Source organism: Phyllostomus discolor, chromosome 1 (genome assembly GCF_004126475.2).
Source record: "Phyllostomus discolor isolate MPI-MPIP mPhyDis1 chromosome 1, mPhyDis1.pri.v3, whole genome shotgun sequence".
Classification (NCBI taxonomy): Eukaryota; Metazoa; Chordata; class Mammalia; order Chiroptera; family Phyllostomidae; genus Phyllostomus; species Phyllostomus discolor.
This window is the reverse complement of record NC_040903.2, coordinates 153374983-153396659: the sequence shown is the minus strand read 5'-3', so window position 1 is coordinate 153396659 and position 21677 is coordinate 153374983. Positions and strand designations below refer to the sequence as shown.

Below are 21677 nucleotides of genomic sequence, written 5' to 3'. Positions count from 1 at the left end.
CCACATGCCACTGGGAAGCGTGGACGGCGACCAAATAGCCGGGTCCTGGGCATTTGTTTTAAGTGATATCAGTCTCTTGGGAGGTTGTTTTTTCCTTTTTTAACAGTGAGATCATGACGGCTTGCATTTTGCGGAACTGAGCCAAAAGAATTGTCACTCTTTCTAATTTAAGAGGATGAGTGTATAGTCTGAAGAAAGCTTTTAATTTTATTATGACATCAAAGATAAATACGGCTGCTTCCCAGGGAAGAGGTGTAATATGGAGAAAACTTTTTATTTTTCCTTCTTCCCCCTTTCCTCTTTATTCATTTCCTTCCCTTTCCCTTTTATTCATTTCCTTCCTTTGCCCTCCTTCCTTTTGTCTTCTTCTCCTTCTCACCCTCCCTCTCATCCTCTCTCTTCCCTCCCTTCCCCTCCTTCTTTTCCTCCCTTCCCTCCCCTTCTCCTCCTCCCTCAGACTGGGGTGAGGACGAACTACAGTAACACGTGGAAAGCATTTCGCATTCCATTGTTCGCTGACCAGGAGCCTACCTGAAGGTGCAGGTTAGAGATTGCAGCACAACATACATGTCCTGTGGCCTCTGACATTGGATGCACATAGGTAATGGAGGAGGAGCAAAGAAGGAAATGTATGGACCAGAGGGTAGTCTGTGGAAAAGTTTCGGCTATATTTTCTGTTTGTTCTGATGTTTGTGATATATGTGACTTAAAGTATTTTTTAGTTTATTGTGACTTCTCTCATTTTAAAGAAACATTCATTTTTGCCTAATTTTGAATTCATAATTTTATGTTACATTTCTTAAATGAGACCCCCTAAGCCACGTGCATTTCAGGCCCATCTAACTTGAGTGCTGTGCTGGGGGAGGGGTGTGAAGGGAGAAGGAAGGCGGAGAGAGCGTGGGGGGCACGGCCGAGCCGTGATAATGGAGACGAGCCATGATAACAGAGGCAGCTTTGCCGGGTGCCCGGCACGGTGTTGTTTGGTGCCTGTGCGCATGTGCACGTGCGTGCGGTTGGCCTGGCTAAGCACCAGAAACGCTGTCGACACCCGCAGCCCTGAAGATCTCGAGGAGTACGTTATTAAGCCAGAGCAGGGAAAGGAATGTGTAATTTAGCTGTGCTAATTATTATTATAATCTACGTAAGTTGCTTACCACTAATACCTAATTACTATATACCAAAATAATAATTATGTACACCAATTAATGTTTCAAATTAATTTGTCTAAATTGCATTTGAGTGGGACTGTGCACATTCTGTATGTGCAACAATCTTGCAGAATTTGAAGAGTAAGTTCCAACAACCAAAGCTTTAACTGGTCCATGATTTCAGCAGCTCGCACCCTGGGGCCTTCTGTGTGTGTGTGTGAGCATCCTGCCGAGAGGCTGCCCACTATTGAAATAAATGGACCGCACACCTTTAGTGGTTAGAGTTGAGAGTTACCCTTCCGCTAATTAGCTCTGTTGTAGCGATTTGGAAGATGTGGTGGGTTACACATACTCTTTGAGACAGGTCATTGTTTATCTTCTAACATATGCTAGATTTTTTTCTGATTATAAATGTAAACAATAAGTATTTTAAAAATATTTTTCCTTAAATGCAGGCTTTGAAAAATTTATAACCTATGTATTATGTGTCATTTATTATGTGCTGAAGTCCTCACATATACCCACCTGGCCTGTGAGGGAGAAGGACCCCTCCCGTCTCCCCCACCCCCCACAATGCTGATCCTAAGGGCTGAGCTGTGAGGGATATGTGTTAACATTCACAGCTACCATTTTTGCTTCCACTAAGCTCCTTTAGGATCTGGGCAAGAGGATCTGACCAGGCACAAGGGCCCTGGAGAGGAACATCTGTGTTTTGATTCTTCCCTAGTGAATTTTGGAAGGATTGTTCTTTCATGTCCTTTTTGCCTCCTCTTCCCTTCTGTGTAAAGATAATGCTGCAGAGTCAGGAAAGCAATTAACCAAAGCCAGTGACTGTTTCTCTCTCTCTCTCTCTCTCTTTTTAAAAGATTTTATTTATTTATTTTTAGAGAGGGAAGGGAGGGAGATAGAGAGAGAGAGAGAAACATCAATGTGTGGCTGCTGGGGGTCATGATCTGCAACTCAGGCATGTACCCTGACTGAGAATCGAACCTGCGACACTGTGGTTCGTAGCCCGCGCTCAATCCACTGAGCTACACCAGCCAGGTGACTGTTTCTCTTTAAATGGGCATAATGAATTGAGATTCCTTGGCTGAAGGAATGTACTGTGGATTGTTCTGCATGATATCTCTATTGTGGGCAGTTTTGTCAGCAACATAGATGCTACTTTCCCTGAGATTTCATTAGTCTGAAATCTCAGAAGCTCAAAAAATCACCTTCAATTTGTATGTGTATCAAGATCCTGCTCTTTAGTGCTCCAGGCACCTTCCTGTATATTTCTCTCAGCACAAAGCCTTGAGCCTAATAGGTGGATAGCCAACTTTTGTGAATGAAAGAGCAGACGAATGAATGAATGAATGGATGACCAGGATAAACTTCATTATCAACATGATTAAATCTTACACTATGGGATAGTATGGGAAATAATTAAATTACTTTCTTCTTTTCTTTTCTTTCTTCCTTTACTCTTTTATTGAGTTTACTGGAGTGACATGGGTTAATACAATTATATAGGTTTCAGGAGTAGAATTCTGTAACATGTTACCTGTATATTGTATGTCGGTATGTTCACCACCCCAAGTTTTCCTTTATATTTCTTGATCTGTTTAATTACACTAAACTTCCCTCCTTCCCTTTTTCCACAAAAAAACAATACTCACTCATAAAAAAACTTTAAATTCCAAAGGAGTAGGACTTAGAAGATAGTGATTAGTCTATTTTTAAGCTCACAGGGTTTTAAGACTAATTCTCTGTGACAATGCATCTAATTCAGAAAATGTGCTTTGTGGAGGCCGCCAACATGTGTTTTCTTTGAGCAGTTTAGGTTTTAGGTTTTAGGTGTAACACACACACACACAGACACACGGAAAAAACCCTCTCCACCCAGAGTTATGGCTGAATGGCAAATACAGAGGAGTGATTACCCCAGATGACATTCATAAGAAACAGCAGTGTCCCTCCCGGCCAGCCCGGCCTGGCTAGGGAACGCGTGCGCATGGGCCAGGCTCAGGCATGAAGACCTTGCTCCCCGCTCAGTCCCCGAGCCAAGGAACCTCCAGCTGCCACCTCACAGAACGCTGACCTGTAGCCCCACTGAGCTGTTTTCCGAAACAGGAAAGGAGCAGAGCCAGACCTGCCCCAATGGCCCTGCAGTGAACCGCTGCTGAGGTGGGGGAGGGGGGGATCCTGCCCTGGGAAGGGTTGCCCAGGCAGCACCCCTGGTTCTACCATGCCTAGTAAAGGCCTGGTTGTGTTTCCTTTCCTTATACTTCTCTCCACCACCTTGGTTACCGGTCTAAACCGAAACAGACAATTTTCCTTTCCCAAGTTACAGCCCCAACAACTAAGGAAACCCATTGTATTCATCTTCCAGACTGACAATACTAGGTTTAGGGATTAAATGTAAATGAAAATAATCCTTAGATTCTAGGGATTATGGAATAAGTTATAAGAGTTACTTTAAATCATCCTCTTGGCATCAGAGCCCAGTGAAGCTTGCAGCCTTTCACTTAGGAACAGTGTCTGACCCGACCCCTAAATGGGCCGGCCACTTGGGTGAAGGGTTTCTGGTTGTCTGGCGTGGACGGAGAGCTTCCTGAAGCCTGCCTCAGGGTGTTGCCGTGTTCGCCTTGGGGAAATGCTTTACTCAGGGTGGCAGAGAGAGCACCTGAAAAGACAGAAACTGGGACTTCTCTGAGCTTACCACACCTGTTAATAAATATCTATCTAATAAATGTCTCTATGTGGAACAGAGTTTGATCCAAGACCTGGTTTAATTATGATCGGTAGTGAGATGATGGGGAAGTAGCCACATCTCACGCTCCTCAGGCATGACCACCCTGGCGTGGGCTGGTGGGTCGCTGTGGGTGTCCATAGGTGGTGGGCGTTGCTTCCAAGGACTAATCTCTGTCTCTGTGACCAGGCGGGGAAACGGGCTGCATGACCGGCCTGAGGCCATAGTTTCCTGTGGCCCAAACCTGGCCTTCCCCTCCCCTGCTAATTTAAATAAGGTTGACTTTTCAACTAAGCATTTACTTATATTTTTCTCTCCTTGACAGTAGATTCCCAAAATAGGTTCCACAAAACATTTCTGAAAAACAGGGTCTGTGAGTAAGTAAATTTGGGAAACTGCTAAATGCATATTTAAGATTGCACTGGAGATCAGAATGCATAGTAGCATCATGTTAAAGATATTGGGAAGTCTGTAGGTAAGAAACTAGTTTAAATATATTTAATCCAGCATTACCCACATGGCCAAGGATCCTTTTTCTCCCATCAGGACATGTGTTAATGTCCCAAGGGACAGTTATTCCATGGAACATACTGTCTGAAGTTCTAGATGGTGTGATGAGATTTGTTTCCTTTTCTTCACATAATAGAGAAAGTTCTCTCTTTCACTATTCACACGTCTAGGCAAAAAGTGTCAAGGCATGTTTTTAAATCTAAGGTGAACCAAATAATTGATGGATTTAATTATATACCATTTCCACAGATGCAATGGCTTATTTTTTTCGAGGCTAAGACCTTGCTTGGGAGCAATGAAATGTGTGATGTGTTGGAACCTGGACGGAAATCCCCGCAGAGCATGCCGGGAGGCTTTCCTGGGCCCTGCTGTTCACGGCACTTAAACGGTGATCCTGGGCTTTATTTTCTCAATTCCACCCTTTCGGTGTTGGGATTTAAATATTTGCTCTTTTCAATACCCATCATTTCCTAAAATTGAAATAAAATAAAATAAAATAAAACAAAATAAATTAAAATGGCACAAACCAGACATTTCTGGATACAGGTCAAAACAACCACAGTGAAGGGAACCCCCTGGCAGGCAGTGTCGCCCCAGATGGGGCATGTGCTGAGATGAATAAAATTCTGGGTCAGTGAAGGGCAGTGGGTTGGAAGTGAGGAGCGTGCTCCCAGCGAGAACAGACGAGAGTAGCCATTTCTAGACCGTGCTGTTGCTAAGGCTGAGATAAACCACAGGGTCCGGGCTCTGTGTGTTTTAGATTGGCATCATGGCTTGTTAGTGCTGCCCACCCATGTTCTCAGGCTGTCTTCCTTTTGGGAAGTTGGTAGGATTGAATCTCTATGCCCCTTTGAAGCTGGGCATGGTCACGTGACTTGATTTGGATGATAGAGTGTGCTTGGAAATGACGTGTGTCCGGTCTAGACAAGGGACTGTGGGCCCGTGCACAGCTCCTGCCTTCCCTTCCCCCAGCCTCAGCCACAGCATTCGATAGTGATAGGCAAGGGTTAAGAAGAGTATGACTATACAGTATTGATGATATAGTGATAAAATGAGCAATTTTATAGCAAAAAAGTAAAAAAGTAGATTATAAAAATGTTTATATTTTCCAATGAAAAACACATACATATGTTTAAAATAAAAATGTTGGACAGAAATCTAATTCATTTATAATTTTTAATGTATTTTTCAAAATTTCCATAGCATATAATATTTTTATAAAGAGAAAAATGTCATTTTTTAAAACAACATAAGATAAAAATCTAAAGTCCTTCTCAGTCCAGATTTCATCATACTTTCTATGAAAATCTCCTCCCTTTTCTCAAATTCTAATTAAACATTATTTCCTTATGTTATCATTAAAGATAACTCATCTAAATATTTTTCTTTAAAGTATTTTAAAGTTAGTTATAATAATGCAGCAGAAATGCTTCCATTGCACATGTATGATTTTAGCTGCATTATGAATTCATTAGTTCTGAACTGCATACCTAACACGGTCCCTTTGAAAAAATGTGTTATGACCTTTCAACCACAAATTTAAAAAGAAACCTGGGATACAGCCTGTTTGTAAGTAACTTGCACTTTCAGATCTTGCGCCTTAACTTCCTGATCATGCACGGTTCTGTCTATTCCCACCTGGTCTTCAAAACCACCTTCTCCTCCCTTGGGTGAGACTGGACACGGCTCTGGAACACGCAGGCTGGGCAGGGGATCGAATTGCCACCCTTCCCAGGGCATCCATCAGACACTCAACAAACACTCCAAGAACAGAATAGGAAAGAGTCTTGGTTTGGAGGAAGGCAGGTGCCAGGAGGCTGAGGTGAGGAAAGCCCTCGCTGGCAGCCTGCATTCGGGCAGTTCCCAGGTGTGCTCTGGCTGTGGTCTCCTGGTCCTCGCACCTGGATACAGTGTGAGTTTGCATTTCACGTCGGCGGCTGAAGGCTGGGAACCACGCAGACTTGCCAGTTCCTCCTCAGTCCTGTGTTTGAGTTCACTCAGGCACACACACCTGCCTGGTGAGACATTCAACTCCTGGTCCAGGAAGGGGCTGTTTCCTGACCTTGAGCCTTCAAGGACACACCATCCCAACAGCAGTCGGCTTTCCCACAGAACAGCCTTCCAGTCTATGGTCCTGTTTCTCTCTCTCAGAGTATGCAGGGGAATGCCCCTTATTATTCTCTTCCTCCTCAAAATCCATGAGAATTAAGCCAGTAATAACATAAAATTAAACTTCTGTGATGTTTTGCAGGATACTGAGCTCTCAATTTACTCATATTTCATAATAACAGAGAGAACCCTGTTCTCTTTCTAAAACACAACAGTTAAAACCTCTGTGTTTTCCAGGAATTTTCTCTTCAAGGGACACATGCTTTTTTGCCATGTTTGGGAATTTTACTGGGGCAGGGACTGCAGTTCAGGTAATATTTCTCTCCTTTCCTTCTTCTGGCTGACCTGGGCCTCATTCACTGAAGAGTGGGCTTACACGCTGTCACCTCCAGAACAGTTCTATCTGCATTTCGGTCTCGAGGAAGACTCTGGGCCCGTTCACATCTGAGAAGCTAAAGCGCTCCCCAGGAGAAAAAGGTGGCCAGCACTCTGGTCATCTTTGAGGCAAAGGCAGGGTGACCAGTCACGTGGGACCTGCAGCAGTGGTCCCTTAGACTGTGAACCTCCGACCACCTGGACCGAAGTCACCTGTGGAACTTGGTAAGAAAAGAAGGTTCCTGTATTGCAAGGTTGAATATATTTTGTAAGTTTGTCATTAGAGGCAGATTCATGACTGTATAAGGACTATAAAGAAAGAAATTTCATGAAAAAGAAAAACAAATGCTCTTATTTCTTTTCAAGATACACACTTGAATAATAAAGTAACTCCAGAAATGTTTACAGTTGCTTGTGGCGGATGGGATTCCAAGACGGCCCCAAGACTCCCATGCCCTGGTAGACACGCCCATGGTGTGAACGTGATGGGACGTACCTCCTGTTATGTGGCAAAAGCGCGAGAGTTCCGCACATGTCCTTGGTCAGTTGACTTTAAATTAGTAACGGGGGAGATCGCCCTGGGTAGGCCCTTTAGAAGACACCTGGAGGTCGGAGAGATTTGAAACAGTAGCCGATGTCCTCTTGCTGGTCTGGAGAAGCGAACTGCTATGTTGAGGAGACAGCCACCTGGCAGGGAACGGAAGGTCACTTCCAGGAGCCAAGGACTTCAGTCCTACAACCATAAGAAACTGAACTTCACCAACAACTCCATAAACTTAGTAGAGGGCCTGGGGGTTCAGATGAGACCCCGGCCGTGACCAGCACCTTGATTTCAGCCTGGTGAGACCCTGAGCAGCGGACCCCACTAATCTGTGCCTAGACACCTACGCCATAGAAACTGGGAGATGACACATTTATGTTGTTTGAAGGCACTACATTTATGGCAATTTGTGGCACAGCCATTGAAATGAATACATTTCTTTATTCATAATAGCCAAATCCAGAAACAACTGAAGTATCCAACCCATGTAACCAGAGAATGGATAAACCGATTGTGGCGACTTTTCACAGTGGAATAATCCTCAGCAATAGAGAGGAATGAATGACTATACATGAAACAACTGAGATGAACCTCAGAAGCTTTATGTTGAGCAAAAGAAGCCAGATACAAAAAACTGTGAGTCTGTGTTTATACTCTATAATTTCATTTACATGATATTTAAGAGCAGGCAAAAACTATCTATGGAGCTAGAAAGCAGAACCATGGTTACCTGTCGGGGGAGTGGTGGGGGGATTCACTGAAAAGGGGAATAAGGAACTCTCTTGGGTGAAATGTTTCAAATCTTGGTGGGGATGTGGATTACATGAATTTTACTCACTTGTGAAAACTCATCAAGCTGTATGCTTAAGACTTATATGTTTCACTGTATGGAGATTATGCCTCAATTGGAAAATAATAATTCTACCCTAGGTGTTTGGGAAAAAAAAAAAAGAAAGAAAAGCAAATTCCTGGGCCCCCACCCTGAATCTTAGTGCTTGGGGAATGGAGCCCGAGGGTCTGGGTTTTTAACCAGAGGCTTGGGAAGTTCCTGTACGCACTGGTCTAGAGGCTCCACGCCAAGTCTGTTCTCTTTCTACCATGCTGCCACCTCTCACGATCACGCGTCCTGTCTAGCAAACTGCTTTTCCCTGTCTCCTTGGGAGGGGTTTAAAGCGAACCCTACAGCCTCCCTGCTGCCCCCACCATGCATGCTTTTATTTCTCTCATTCTGCAGATACGTTCTGAGAACATACTATGTTCTAGGTATTGGAAAAATCTCAGGAAGTCCAAGCAAAACCGTGTTTGTTACTATTTGAATCCCTTGCCTTTTCCACTTATGCTGGAGGCTGTGTGCTAGGAGACCCTTCCCCGGGGAACTCACTCTGTGGGTGAGCGGGGTTCCCGGGGTTCTCTCCTTTGTGGCAGAAGCAGCTTGGGATCACATCCACTTTGTAGCTGGGTATCGGGGGCAGTGGCTGTGGTGACAGCTTTCATCCCAGCAGAAGAGTTCTGACAGAGGTTTAGACATGGTGGGACAAGGGACCAGCGGGCTGGCTTGGACTAGTTCATCTTGGATTCAGGCACCCTGTGTTCATACTTAATTTTTCAACATCTCAACAGCTTCTCAGTCTGCCCAGCAGTTCTAAAACATAAAGGACTTATCAGTTAGAAGAAGCATCTGTTATTGCCGGAAATGTTGGCTGAACGTTTTGGAATCAAATTTAATAATTTCTTGTTCATCCCCCCATACCCCCTTCTTTTTTTTGCCTAAAGGGGCCCATTTCTGGCAGCCACCCAACTCCAGTGCACACCTCACTCATCTGTCATCCTCATCTCACGTAGGATGAGTTGTTGCACGAACACCTTCAGAGGGGTGTTGGTCTGTGCGAGGCAGGAGAAAGAAATGTTACCCTGGGGAGGCAGGTAAGGGAAGTCAGGATATGAAAAGTCTTGGTCTAGCGATGTGGAGGATGCACTGTGAGGCCTCCAGAACCCATCTCTCCCATGTTATTTTTTATTCAGCGTTCTTCGAACATTTCTAAGTGCTTTGCTCTGACTGCTCACTGCAACCCATTTTACTTATGAGGAAACTGAGTCAAAACCAAGATTTACACCCAAACACTCCAGCGTCAGCCTCTGCACTCTGAACTGCCCTCTACCTGCCCTTCTCCAGGGGTGCTGCGTTTCCTGTCACGACTTTTGAAATGCCTCTCTACCGAATGGCACCTTCTCAATCCCATGTGCCTGATTCTTGACCCATTGGGCCATTTACAAGGAGTAGGGGCACACCCAACAGGAAGGGCTCTTGGCCCTCTGTGGCTCAGTGAGCCAGAGGGGCAGTGAGATTGGTGGAAACCACCTACGTGTATGAAAAGGAGCGGCTTGCTCACTGCCTGGGCCACGGCGGGAAGGGTTGCACGCTAACACCGCCCAAGGACGCTTTCACGCCTCCAGCGGCAGAATTGAGGAGAGGAAGAGAATGTGGGAGGAGCCCCCTTGAAGACAGCAGTGCGTGACTGCACAGCCGGGGAACCCAAATTCAAACACAGATGGCTGGCCTCACTAGATGTGTGTTCCCACACAGGTTGCTTAACTTCTCCAGATCCTCCGTATTAGCCGACGCCCCACCACTCTGCCATCACAGTTAAATGCAACAGTGGGGATTCCGGCTCTTACGGGGGCTGAACCCGGCAGGCGCTCAGGCCACGGAGGCTACTGAACAGTCCTTTCTCCCTGCGCCCGCCAACCCAGACTCCCTTTTTTGTCTTCTTAGCTCAGGCTGCTGTAGCAGTAGGGAGGTTTTTTAGATTTTGGCTATTTGCTCACGCTGATCAGGGCATGACAGTGGTTGGGGAAAAGGTCTTGAAGTGAATTATTGGGCTAATAGAAATTTCTTGTGACATTTTATTTTTCTGGAGCGGAATGATCTACGGCTGGTAACCCATGTACTGAGCGTTCTCAGGCAGAGTCCGACCTGAAGGCTGGACGGGCCAGGAGTCCTGTGGCAGGCTTGCTGGGTCCTGCACAGCCCGACCTCCTCAGCGGGGCGTTGTCCACTCCTACCTGTTAGTGTAGACATTTCTGTGGTCCGGGTGCTTTCGTTTCTGTGGTATAATGGTTTCTGATTGATTGCCCTCTAATGAGCTAGTTTGCCTTCTTGTAAGTACTCCCAGCTTTCGTTGTGTCCACGGGTTAAACCCTTGGGGCTCAGCCATCTCAGCCTGCTCTGCTCCCTGGGCTTTGCTAACACGCCCCCTTGCGAGCCTCCTTTAGATTTCATCGGGTGGGGTGTCTCTTGTTCTCTCTCCCACTTTGCTAGTTAGGATGCAAAATGAAATCTGAAGTGAGCGAGCACCGACCCAGGGCACCAAGCTTAGCGCCTCTTCTTGCTGAGGACTTGCCCGAGGGCCTCGCCTCTCCTTTGTGATCTGTTGTCCCTATTCAACCCATGTGACTTTTTCTCCCTGCCAATTTGAACCATTTTAGCAATTAAAATTTTATGAGTTGCTGTCCCAAATGCTGCAACTCAAGTCCAAAAATGCAACATCTGCCGCGTTTCTTCTTTCCTATCTTATGGTTGTTACCCTTTCCAAAACAAAAACCAAGACACCATGTTGGTTTGCATTCTTTGTCCTCAAGCGAGATTTTTGCTTAGTTCTTGAGAATTCCACTGTCCTACATATATTTACAAATCACATTTTTACCCACGACTGTCCTTGCTTTGTTAATTACAGGCCTACAGCTGCTGGTTAAGTTCAAGACAAACATCCAGACATTTTAGTTTCCACTCCCTTCCACCCTGCGCTGGCCAATAAATTATGAGAAATAATGAAACCTTTCACGGGTGTCTTACCCAGGTCTTTGAACATCCCAAACTACTTATTATCTGGCCCCTTTGATTTGTAAGTGCTCAGGTTGTCCAGCTGCTGCTTTTTGTGTTATTTTCCACTAGCCCTATTTGTGGAATCTCTGGAGTAATACCATGGTATCCGATTTCTGTTATGTAGGAAACTCCTTATCTGAGAGCAGTATTTTTTTTAGTGAGGACTGTATCTTAAAATCCAGATGAGGCCTTTAAAAATGTAGATGCTCAGGGACCTCCTGATCATAGGGGTCCTGATTTAGTAGGTTTGGGGTGGGATCTGGGCTCTGCATGTTTTTAAAAACTCCTGAATTGACTCTAGAGGCAACCTGGTTGAGAGCCACGTTCCAAAGTGAGTCCCAGGTCTGCAGCAAGCAGGCTACCCCCACAACTGGCCCACCAACCCCCAGGCTCTGGACACAGATCCTGGGCCCTTGGTTCTATTACCTCTCCCTGACCATAGAAGGGTCCGTTCGAGGTGGAATGTGGGCATGTGCGGAAGGTCGAAGGGCAAACAGGAAAGGAGAGCTTTCTAGGTAGCAGGAAGAGCAGGAAGAGGCAAGAAAGCAAATGCTTGTTGTAGTGGAGAGAGGACCAAGCTGAGCTGGAGCGATCGGGCTGCTGCAGGGAGCCTTGGGAATCAAGGCTGGCTGTGGGTCCAGGCCTTTCCTCGATCAGGGAAGTAGTGGCCCAGGCCAGCCCTCAGGTGATGCTGGCAAGAGGCTGCTGGTCCTGGTGAGGTCACCTGCATAAATAAAGCCTTTCTTTTCTCATTATTTCTAGGACAGTTTATTTAGACCCCAGGGCATTTTGAAACAGTTAAGAAGGTGTTTTTCTGCCTGTTTCTAAGGGGGATTGTGGTCCTGGGGCTCCCCGCGCCCCCATTTTGCCCAGGGGCCTGGCTCCTGCTAAGCTGACTTGCTGCATCTTGACACTTTGCGCCCAAACCCCTGGCCCCCCTCCCGGCCAAGGTACCCACAATGGCAAACACAGGAGGCGCTCCCTATTCTGCATGGGGTTTCTGACAGTGTCTATTTTACTGTACCTTTGCTGAGCTTTGTAGGTTCCCCTTACAAGGTAAGGAAAGATGGCATAAGAAATGGAGAGCTTGTTTGTATTTTAATCTTTCCCAAAATGTATCTGTGCAGGCATTATAATTTACACTTAACGGCTAAGAACACTGAGGCTTAAAGGAGGTGAAGCAACTTGCCCGCAGTCACAAATTAGTAAGGGGTGGGACTTGGGTGGAGAAACTGGTCTGTTTGGCCCCGAACCCGTGCTTTTTCCATTACATCTCTTCTGCCTTTCTTGGCAGAGGGTTGGCTGGGGGCTGCTGAGGCATCCCGGGGGGTTAAACCTCATTTGCATTTTCAATCAGACACTAGTCTGATGGCATGCCTAGGCTTATTAGAGGGTTTGGCTCAGGTTTAAGGCAGCTTAAGTGCGTGTGGTGTCTGGGAGGTTGATACCGAGGCCAAAGTTGGGACAGTTGCGAGACCAACCTCTCCTGTGGCGCAGAGTTGCCCAGCGCCACTGCGTGAGCTGAGCTATCCGTGCTTCTCTGGAGTTCTTAACGCCTGCCCTCTCCGATTCATTCTTGTCTTCCTGCTTGGCAGAGGCGGGCAGGGAAACAGGTGCAGCTCGGCAGATTTTCTTGAGTTGTCCCAGGTGCTTCTTTTCTCAGGCTGTTTCTGGCTGGTCTTCCCCTTTCTCAGCACCCCCGGGATGAGAGCACACAGCCTGCCGGGTGTCCCAGGACCGTCTTCCAAGAAATCTTGGAGCTGCCAGAACATGACTCCTGTGAGCACAGGGTTCGGGTCCATCTCCAGCATCTAGTGCAGCACCTGACGCAGAGCCAGTGTCCTACAAATATTTGTAGAATACACACAAGTGTTTGGTTCCACAAGGACTTTTTTTTTCAGTCGGTGGCTGTACACCCAAGCCATCTCTCCAGTTCTGCAGACACAACGGACGGGCACTGGACTAGCCTCCCTTTTCAGTTTTCTTGCTTTACCCTGCAGTCCCTTCAGGGGCCCTTTGTCGCTTTCAGTTCTGCACCCAATTCCCCTTGTGTAGTCTTACATTGTGCTCACGTTACAAAAAAATGAGGTGCAGGGAAGGAAAGGCTGTCAGCCCACCTTGGTGACTGAGTGAGAACACACATCATGGGTCCTGTCGGCTTTGAGGGACCCTCACCCAGGGCCAGGCCAGGACTTCCTGGGGTGCAGAGGGCAGGGCAGGGACAAACAGGGGCTGACGGTCCTCCTTGGAGGAGGGCCCACCCCTCCTCGGAGTGTGAGTGCCGGTCATCTCCTTCCACGGCACAGGCTGCCGTCCCAGGAATGTGGAGAATGGTGGTGGATGGTGTGTCTGCCTTAAATTTCACTCCTTAAAATACCTCCACATGCTCCCTTCTAGGTGTTTGAACTATTTAGGGGTGGGGGTAAGGAACTGGGAAATTGAGAACGTTTGATTTTTATTTAGACCTTGAAAATGTCAGAGGCTTGGCGGTGGAACGGAGTCAGATCCACCGACCGGCTTTGGTGTGGGCTTTGGTGTGGTTGGGCTGGGCCGAAGTGCGAGAAAACCCACGGGGGACTAGTTAAACATGCAGCGTAACTTAGCATCACAGCTCGTTTGTCCAAATATAGAGCTTAGCTTTAAAAAGCACCCCCCCTCCCCCCCCCGCCCTTTCTCAGTATTGGGGCCAGCCCACTCCTTTTCATTGCCTTTTCCTACTCTGGGTGGTGCCACCCTAAGTGAGTTTTTTCAAAGTTTGAATTCTTTTCGTCTTATGCTTGTGATAAAGTTCTGAGAATTGCAGGGTTTTGAGGTGAGAATGATCAAGCAATTTCCTTTTTACTTAATTCTTCAAGGAAACCAAAGAAATCAGAAGTCTTCAGGAGCTAAGTTGTTAACTAAGAGAAACCAACAGAAGCAAAGCAAACGGGGTGGGGAGAGGTGAAGAAGAGCAGACTGAAACCACGCACCCCTGGGAGACCGTCCACTGTGGACTGGAACCCCAGAGGACTGAGAGGTGCCTTAAAAATTTAAATTAATACTAAATTCCACGCTACATCGAGCTTGCTAAGTGGTCATTTACGCTGTTCTTGTAATATCCAGTGCTGAGAAACTATCATTTATTTTATCTACAAATCAGTCCGGATCTGAGATAAAATTTTACCCAAACAAAATGTGACTGTTTTCTTGGATTTTCCTCATATATTTCCCACTGGGCCATCTAATTTCTATTACACATGATAGAACTTTAAGAATATGTTTGTAAACCATGTATAGTTTGGTATGTTGCTGTTTTCACTCAAATTACATTGTAAACACTTTCCTATACCACTGGGTGTTCTTCAAAAACTGAATTGTAATGGCTTTAAAGAATTCTATGCTATAATTTTGCTTACCCCTCTTTTGTTGAACGTTCAAACATTTAGACTATTTGTATGTTACAATTATAATGTCACAACACTAAACTAAAAAATCTGACTCCATCTCTCATTATTTTCTTAGACTATCTTAGATGTGAAGTCAATGCGTATGACTATTTTTAGGATTTTTATGTGTATACAGCGCTTCAGAGCATGTTCCAGAGAAACGGACTCTGAGGCAGAGATTTGTGTGTGGGACGTTCACTAGGGAGTGACCCCTCCCCCCTGAGAGAGGGAGGGAGGGACTGGGCAGAGAAGAGGAGCTGTGAGGTGTTGCAACAAGGGCCTTAGGTGGCCCTGGGGAGCGCCGGGGTTTGGAGGTCCCTTTAGACTCGATGAGAGCCAAGTGTCCCTGAGAACAGCTGCACCAGTGAGAGCTCCAGTTTGTCACATGAAACTTCTTGTACATTTTCCTAGGAAAAAGGGCCTATCAGAATTCTGGAGAATTTGTTCCCAGACAGGATAAATTTTTATAACAAATAAGTGTGTCCTAGAGGTACACTCCAGTGGAGGCTGTGACACCCCCTCAGATTACCCCCTTACACGCTGAGGGCTCACTCGCCCAGCTTCCAGGACTGTTAGCTGCTGACAGCTAGCAGTGGAGTCTTCCTCCAGGAATGGCCCTTGGCCAAGGGAGATGACTCCCAAGGTCATGGCTGCTCACTGATCTGCAGCCAGTGGGTGGTCAGTGTAAAGGCACAAAGGCTCAGCTCCTTTGCCTGAGTCTGGCAAAGGGGGAGCGAGTCCCCAGCTTGTAAGGGGGTAATCTGGGGACTTGCTCCCCCTTTAGGGGGGTGTCACAGCCTCCACTGGAGTCACCCTTGTATCTCTAGGACACACTTGTTTGTTATAAAAATTTATCCTGTCTGGGAACAGATTCTCCAGAATTCTGATCGGTCCTTTTTCCTAGGAAAATGTACAGGAAGAGGTTTCTCGTGACAAACTGGAGCTCTCACTGGTGCAGCTGTTCTCAGGGACTCCTGGCTCTCATGGGTTCTTTTTACCACAGCCCGCTGTAGATTCCTCTTCCCTTGGCTGGCAGTTCTGCTGGACCGGGGGCTTCTTGCCTGGGGGGTGACACAGACCCTCATCATCAGAGGATCTGAGCTCTTGGCTCTCACACTCTTCTCAGTCTACAATAACTACTCTTATCCATTTACATCACACCCAGAGGACCTGCTGAGTGTCAAACATAGTCTTCTCTGTCCCCATTGTTGTGACAGCCCAACCTTCTTCTGATGACCAGGGTCAGCTGCCCCTGAAGGGGTGGCGAAGCCTTTCCTTGCCTGTTGATCTCTTGGCACAAGAAGTCCAAAGTGCCTAGGTAGCAGCCATAGCTTTACGTTTAATGGGATTTTTTTTTCAGTACTCCTGGTGAAAGTGTTTCTGTTCCTGGTAATAGAATCTCTAGGACTACAGAGCCCAGAGATGGAAGGCATGAGTTTCCTGGGGAGGTCATTGGGTGGGATGGTAAGTAGAACTACCCCCACTTCTGTCCCGAACCCCGTGTTCTATGTGGAGAGGATACAGCACCATGCAGTGCTGCTTGGTTAAGAGTGTTCACTGCATCCTGAAGGGTGACACCCTATTGTTAGGCATCATCTTTAATGTGGTGCTTTCGCAGCAACTTCATGAAGTTGTTCCTTTGCCCCGTAAAGTTCAGAGCTTCTGGATGGGATAGTGCGTGACAAGACCGGTGGATCCCATGGTGACAGGCTCACAACCCTTCCTCCTTCATTTAGAGTGCATTCCTTGGAATGATGTGATGTCATGTGGGATACAGTGTTAGTGAATTAAACATGAGGTGAGCCCTCACATGGTGATGCTGGATGAGGCTCTGTGGGCAGGAAGGGGAGACCTGTACCCTGAGTGTGCGTTGGTTCATTCAAGATGAATTGCTGGCCCTTCCACAGAGAGAAGGGCTCAGTGTAATTCGTGCACCACAGAGTAGCTGGCAGTCTCTTTGAAGAATGCTTCTGTGTCAGGGGCTTGGCAGTAACACCTGTTCCTGGTAGTCTGAACATTCAGCAGCAGCAGTAGATAGATCAGCTTTTTTATACACTGGATTCATGCAGAGCCCCTCTCCCTGCTGCCATGGTTACTCTGTTCATCTGCCCATCACACCAGCACTGGGGTGGGTACTGATAGAGTCTGCCTGACATCAACTGGCCAGATCATTCTGTTCACTTGACCATGAAGTGCCTTGTTGGGTTCCACCCTGCCTGGTCTCAGGAAGCTGTAACCTCCCACAACTTAGGCTGAGTGAGAGACCTGCAGACCAGGAGCCACTAAGGAGACAAAACTTATTTTCCTGGCATGAATGCTGCCTGTTCTGTGCCTGGCCTCCTATGCTTGATCAGTTAGCCAATGACGGGTAAGATTTCCCACAGGGGGAATCATTTAAGACAGACACGATCATGAGGAGGCCTCAGGGAAGAGACTCGGGGCTGTGGAAATGAAGGGGTGATCGACATCGACCCTGCCCCCTCGGCTTTGTCAAAGCCTGAGTCCTTGTTCTTAGTTGTGAGAAATCCAAGTCTCCCAGCTGCCTTTGTCTCTTCTGCCTGACTCAGGCCTGTGGAAATAACAGGGGCGGTGCAGTCCAGACCAGAGTCGGCGGACCCTCAGGTAATCAGGCCTGGGGCGTAGAATATGCAAAATCCTGTGAGATCTGCTTGCTGGAGGATGCTATTGAATTAGAATATGAAGGCCAGGCAGGAAAAGAAACTAGCCTTTTAGGTCCTGTAGTCTTTTTAAGTGATAAAACATGAACTCTCAGCCCAGAATCCCAGCGGGAGTTCTGTCAGACCCTTTGAAAACACCTATTCTTTTTTGATCTTCCCTGCCAGACTGGAATCCACAAACTGTGTCTGTATTCTTAATAAAAGCCTACTCAGGTGGGGGCTTGAGGCGCTCTCCACTAGAGAGAGGGGCCGTTTTGTCCCTATTTCCCCACAGGACTTGGTTGCCCCTGTGTATGTTTTTCTCGTGTTTCAACGAGCATCTGCAGCAGGGATGGATACTGCTGGCTGGTATCCTCCACGGTGCCTCTTTCATGGTGAATGCTCTTTGGTGGATATTCACGTGGGTGCAAAGATATTCACACCTCGTGCACAGTCCCATATTCCTCCTTCTCAGAACTTGTTGTCCCTCATCTTTCAATCTCTCTCCTTCCAGGCCCCTGACCACCCAGCCAGGTCATTCCCCACTGTCCGTAAGCTGCATGGATTTCAGAAAGTGGGTGACAAGGTGAGTCACCTGAAGTCTGCTGAGAGGATGTCCCCTCACTGCCATCTCTCAGGGTCATTTCGGAGTGGGACTGAGAACTCGAAAGTCCCTTTCTGATTTGCATCCAGACCCATCTGTGAATCAAGCTCAGCTCTTCCCTCCTCCATCAGCTGAGCGGTAGGTGGTGCAGCAGAGGTGACCGATGTGGGGTTTGGGTCACCAGGTCATTCAACTTACTCATGATCGGCTCTTCTCACACCTGACTCTATTGTCTGGCCCGTGTGGCCTCACTGTAGCAAGGGAGGCATGGCGCGGCTTCATGTCCCCAGACATCCACGCCATCTTGGACTTTGTGTCTATCAGTTTTTGAGTGTTGGGACATCCCCTTTCCTCAGTTTATAAAGGTTATTTGAGTAAGTGGCCACAGGACCCTATAGAGAAGACTTCGGCCATCATTTCCTTACACACTTATTGTGAAATTGCAAGGTCTTTTCTTTTGACTATTTGGCTTTTCCTTCAGTCAAAAGGTAAAAGATCTAAAAAGTAGTTTGTTCTGGAAACTGGGCAAGAGATCACAACTTTTACTGGGTGGGTGCCCTTCGCTTCCTGATCATCCAGTCTTGGTTTCCTTTGACTCTTCAGACTGAGAGACATTCTTGTTGACTGCCCGTCTCTCTTGCCCTTAGGGATGCCATGTTCCAGAGCTCCCCGAGTGTCAGGCACCCTGGCTGCCACTTCGGTTTGGCTGCTCAACACAGTCATCGCACTCATCTTGTTTCTGACAACAAAGTGCTGCCATTTGGCCTCTGTTATGTTTACTATTTTCTCTCATCTCCACTGCCCTCAGGGAGCCCTGCTCTGTAATAGCATCTGCTACGGTCAGCCCGGCCTGCAGAGGAGAGTCACCACTGAGTTTTGATGCTGCTATTGCTCTCACTGGTACATCGCTCACTCTGGTGACTGCAGCGCCCTGCTGGTCTCCTGCAGAATGCCATCTACCAGTAGGTTTTCCGTCTTCCATTATACTCCCCACCTCATGCCAACCTCCTTGAGCCTTTTGCTTTCTTTTCCCATAACATAGGGTGGTAATCTGGCTTTTCTGTATTTCTTATTGGGAGCCATTGCTTTTTCCTTGTTTCCAACAGCCACGTGAGTAGCATGCCGACTCTCTCTGCCTGGGTGCTCACCAGGGTCGATTGACCCTGCAGCAAAGAGAATGCTTTCATAGCAGTGGCTTTGCCCTTTTTCAAGCTCATCTCTCACCCCCTGGATGCAGCCCTTTGAGGATCCAGCCCCATTTATGGTTTACCCACCCCTGCTGGTACCTATTGTCTGGGACCTGTAGTCCCTTTGGGATATGGTCTCTTCCTTCTCATTGCAGACCTAGCACTTTCCTGGCCAGGTTAGGTGGTAACTTGACTCTCTGGTGGCCAGGAAGAGAGACCATGTTCTTTTGGCAGGCAGAGCCTGCATTGTCTTCAAGTAAGGAAGGCGCCTTAACCTTTCACAGGAATGAGACTCAGGTCAATTATGTATCTCTAAGAAAGCAAGAGTTTCTTTTTGCCCTTGATGTCTATGCCACGTTCTTTCATTCATCATTGTCCTATTCGGCTTTCTCAAAAGTTTGACTTCCTTTTTTTCTATGGACAGTAGATAATGGCTTCCTCCCCTAAAACAAATCAGAGAGAACAGAGGCCTTCTTTAGCCCTTAACCTCTCCTCCAGTAGGATGAGCTACTTTTCTCTCTCTCTCTCTCTCTCTCTCACACACACACACACATTCATGCACACACACGCACACACACACACAGGTCTGGTGAAAACAAACAAGGACGTCACCTGGCAGGTGTCTGGGGCAATGTCTCAGCACCAGTGCCCTTTGCCTGGAGTTGGCTTCTGAAGTAAAATTGCCATCCTCTAATTTTGACACCACTTGTGGCTAATTTCTCTACTGCAGTAGCAAGATGCATTTTAGCTGTGCTGTCCACTCCAACCTTAAATTGCCAAGGGTAGCAATAAATCATTTTTTACTTTGCTCCCTTCTCACTCCTTTCCTGTGCCTCCGTCCCTTAGGCCATGCATATTTATTTCGAAATTCTTGGAAAATCGCTGCCAGCGGGCTAGCTCCTCTGAACAGTTACTGGTTTGTTGTCTGTCCAGTAAATAGAAAACTTGGACACATTTTAGAGACTTTCTCACCTTTCCTACCTTCCAGTCTCTATAACGGGGCCAAGCTGGGATTCCACTCCACAATTTGAACTCAGGAAATAAACTTAGGAACCACCTAGGCCTGTTGGTTCCTGGGCATTCTTGGGACGAGGGAATGTTTCTGTCTGGCCAAGAATGCTCAGCTGGCTGCAGGCTTTGGAGGGCAAGGCAAGGACAGCGCTAAAGACAGAAGCAAAACTGTACCCTATGTTCTGAGTCTGCTATGAAAACAAAACAGGAAAAGACACCCATCTTTCAGGCCCTGTGTTCATTCTGTTTGAAGACGAAATGCTGTAAAGGTCACACATTCATGAAAAAACTTTTTCCATGGGCTGCCAAGCTTCTTGCGGTTGCCTTTCTGTTGAGAAAACTAAAGTTCACTCTCTGGGATATCGGGGTGGCCATTCAGCTCGACAATGCAGAGTCCTTTTTCCTGTCACTCTGTGTGCGGCCTTGCAGCCTTTGACTAAAGACAAGGCAACCTTCCTCTCTCTCTGGGATCACAACACACCTGGTTTGCCAAAATGGTAGACATTTTCTCTGTAGGAAAAGGGGATACTTGGTTTCCTCAGATTGTTTGTGGGAGACAAAAATTTAGGGACTTGGAAGACTGGCACATGAGTCTTTTTACCCCAGCCCACTTTGAATTTAATATTTTTCTGAGAGAAGCAACATGTTGCCCTATTCACAAAAGACAAACTATCAGAAAATAATTTACCAGGAAAGACGATAACACTTTGGAGTGAAAATGTTGGTTCTCTTACCAACAAGAGGGCTTTCTGTTCCTGTAAGGTTTTCAGCTGAGCCTGGGGAATCTGGAATGTGGGGGGATTGGCCCAAACCCTGGACTAGCCCTGAGGAAGAATGTCTGCAGGGACCTCTCCTGCTCACGTGAAGGAAGCAGTCCCAGAGGCCGGGGGGCCTTCTCCCACAGTGTTCGCTGTCGGCCAGGGAGGAGGGCACCGCTATGGCTGGCTCACGATGAAAAGTGAAGGGAACAGCAGGGGACCCCAAGCCAACACTCTCTGCAAATCTGGCTCAGTGAGGGATTCATGGGGAAGTGAAGAATGGCTTTTCTATGGTTTATAAAGTGGATAAAGTAGGTACTTTTCACCTAACTTGCCTAACTACTTCACTGTCTTGAATTAAGCTGTAATCTAGGCTACAAATCCCTCAACTGCCAAGGGTTGGACTGTGGCCAGTGACCACTGACTGGCTGAGATGCTCACTCTCGTGGAAACTGAGCAGAGGTATGAGTAGGGAGACACAGGGCGTGACGAGTCTTTTCCAGCCCCCTTGCTTGATTGCTTTGAGCCTGTGAGTTAGGGCAGATGGATGTCTCTGGGGCTGCATTCTCATGAGAGGAACTCTACATGTATTTGTACTTGGCATCCACGTGGGATTCTTTCCCATGGCTCAGAGTACCAGTAATAGTACTTATTTTAATTTGTGAATCCTACTCATTAATTCTAGATTTGGAAGGGCCAGACCACTTGCTTAGGTACCAACCTTGTTTTCGTACATGT

General features: G+C 47.0%; 1 long non-coding RNA gene across 1 annotated transcript; it reads left to right on the top strand.

Moving 5' to 3' along the window:
- The first annotated feature begins 6566 nt into the window (after positions 1-6566).
- On the top strand, positions 6567-14221 carry LOC118501836. The gene is made up of 3 exons (XR_004904501.1): positions 6567-6809; positions 7868-8050; positions 14153-14221. It is a non-coding gene; the product is annotated as an uncharacterized LOC118501836 (long non-coding RNA).
- The last annotated feature ends 7456 nt before the right edge of the window (positions 14222-21677 follow it).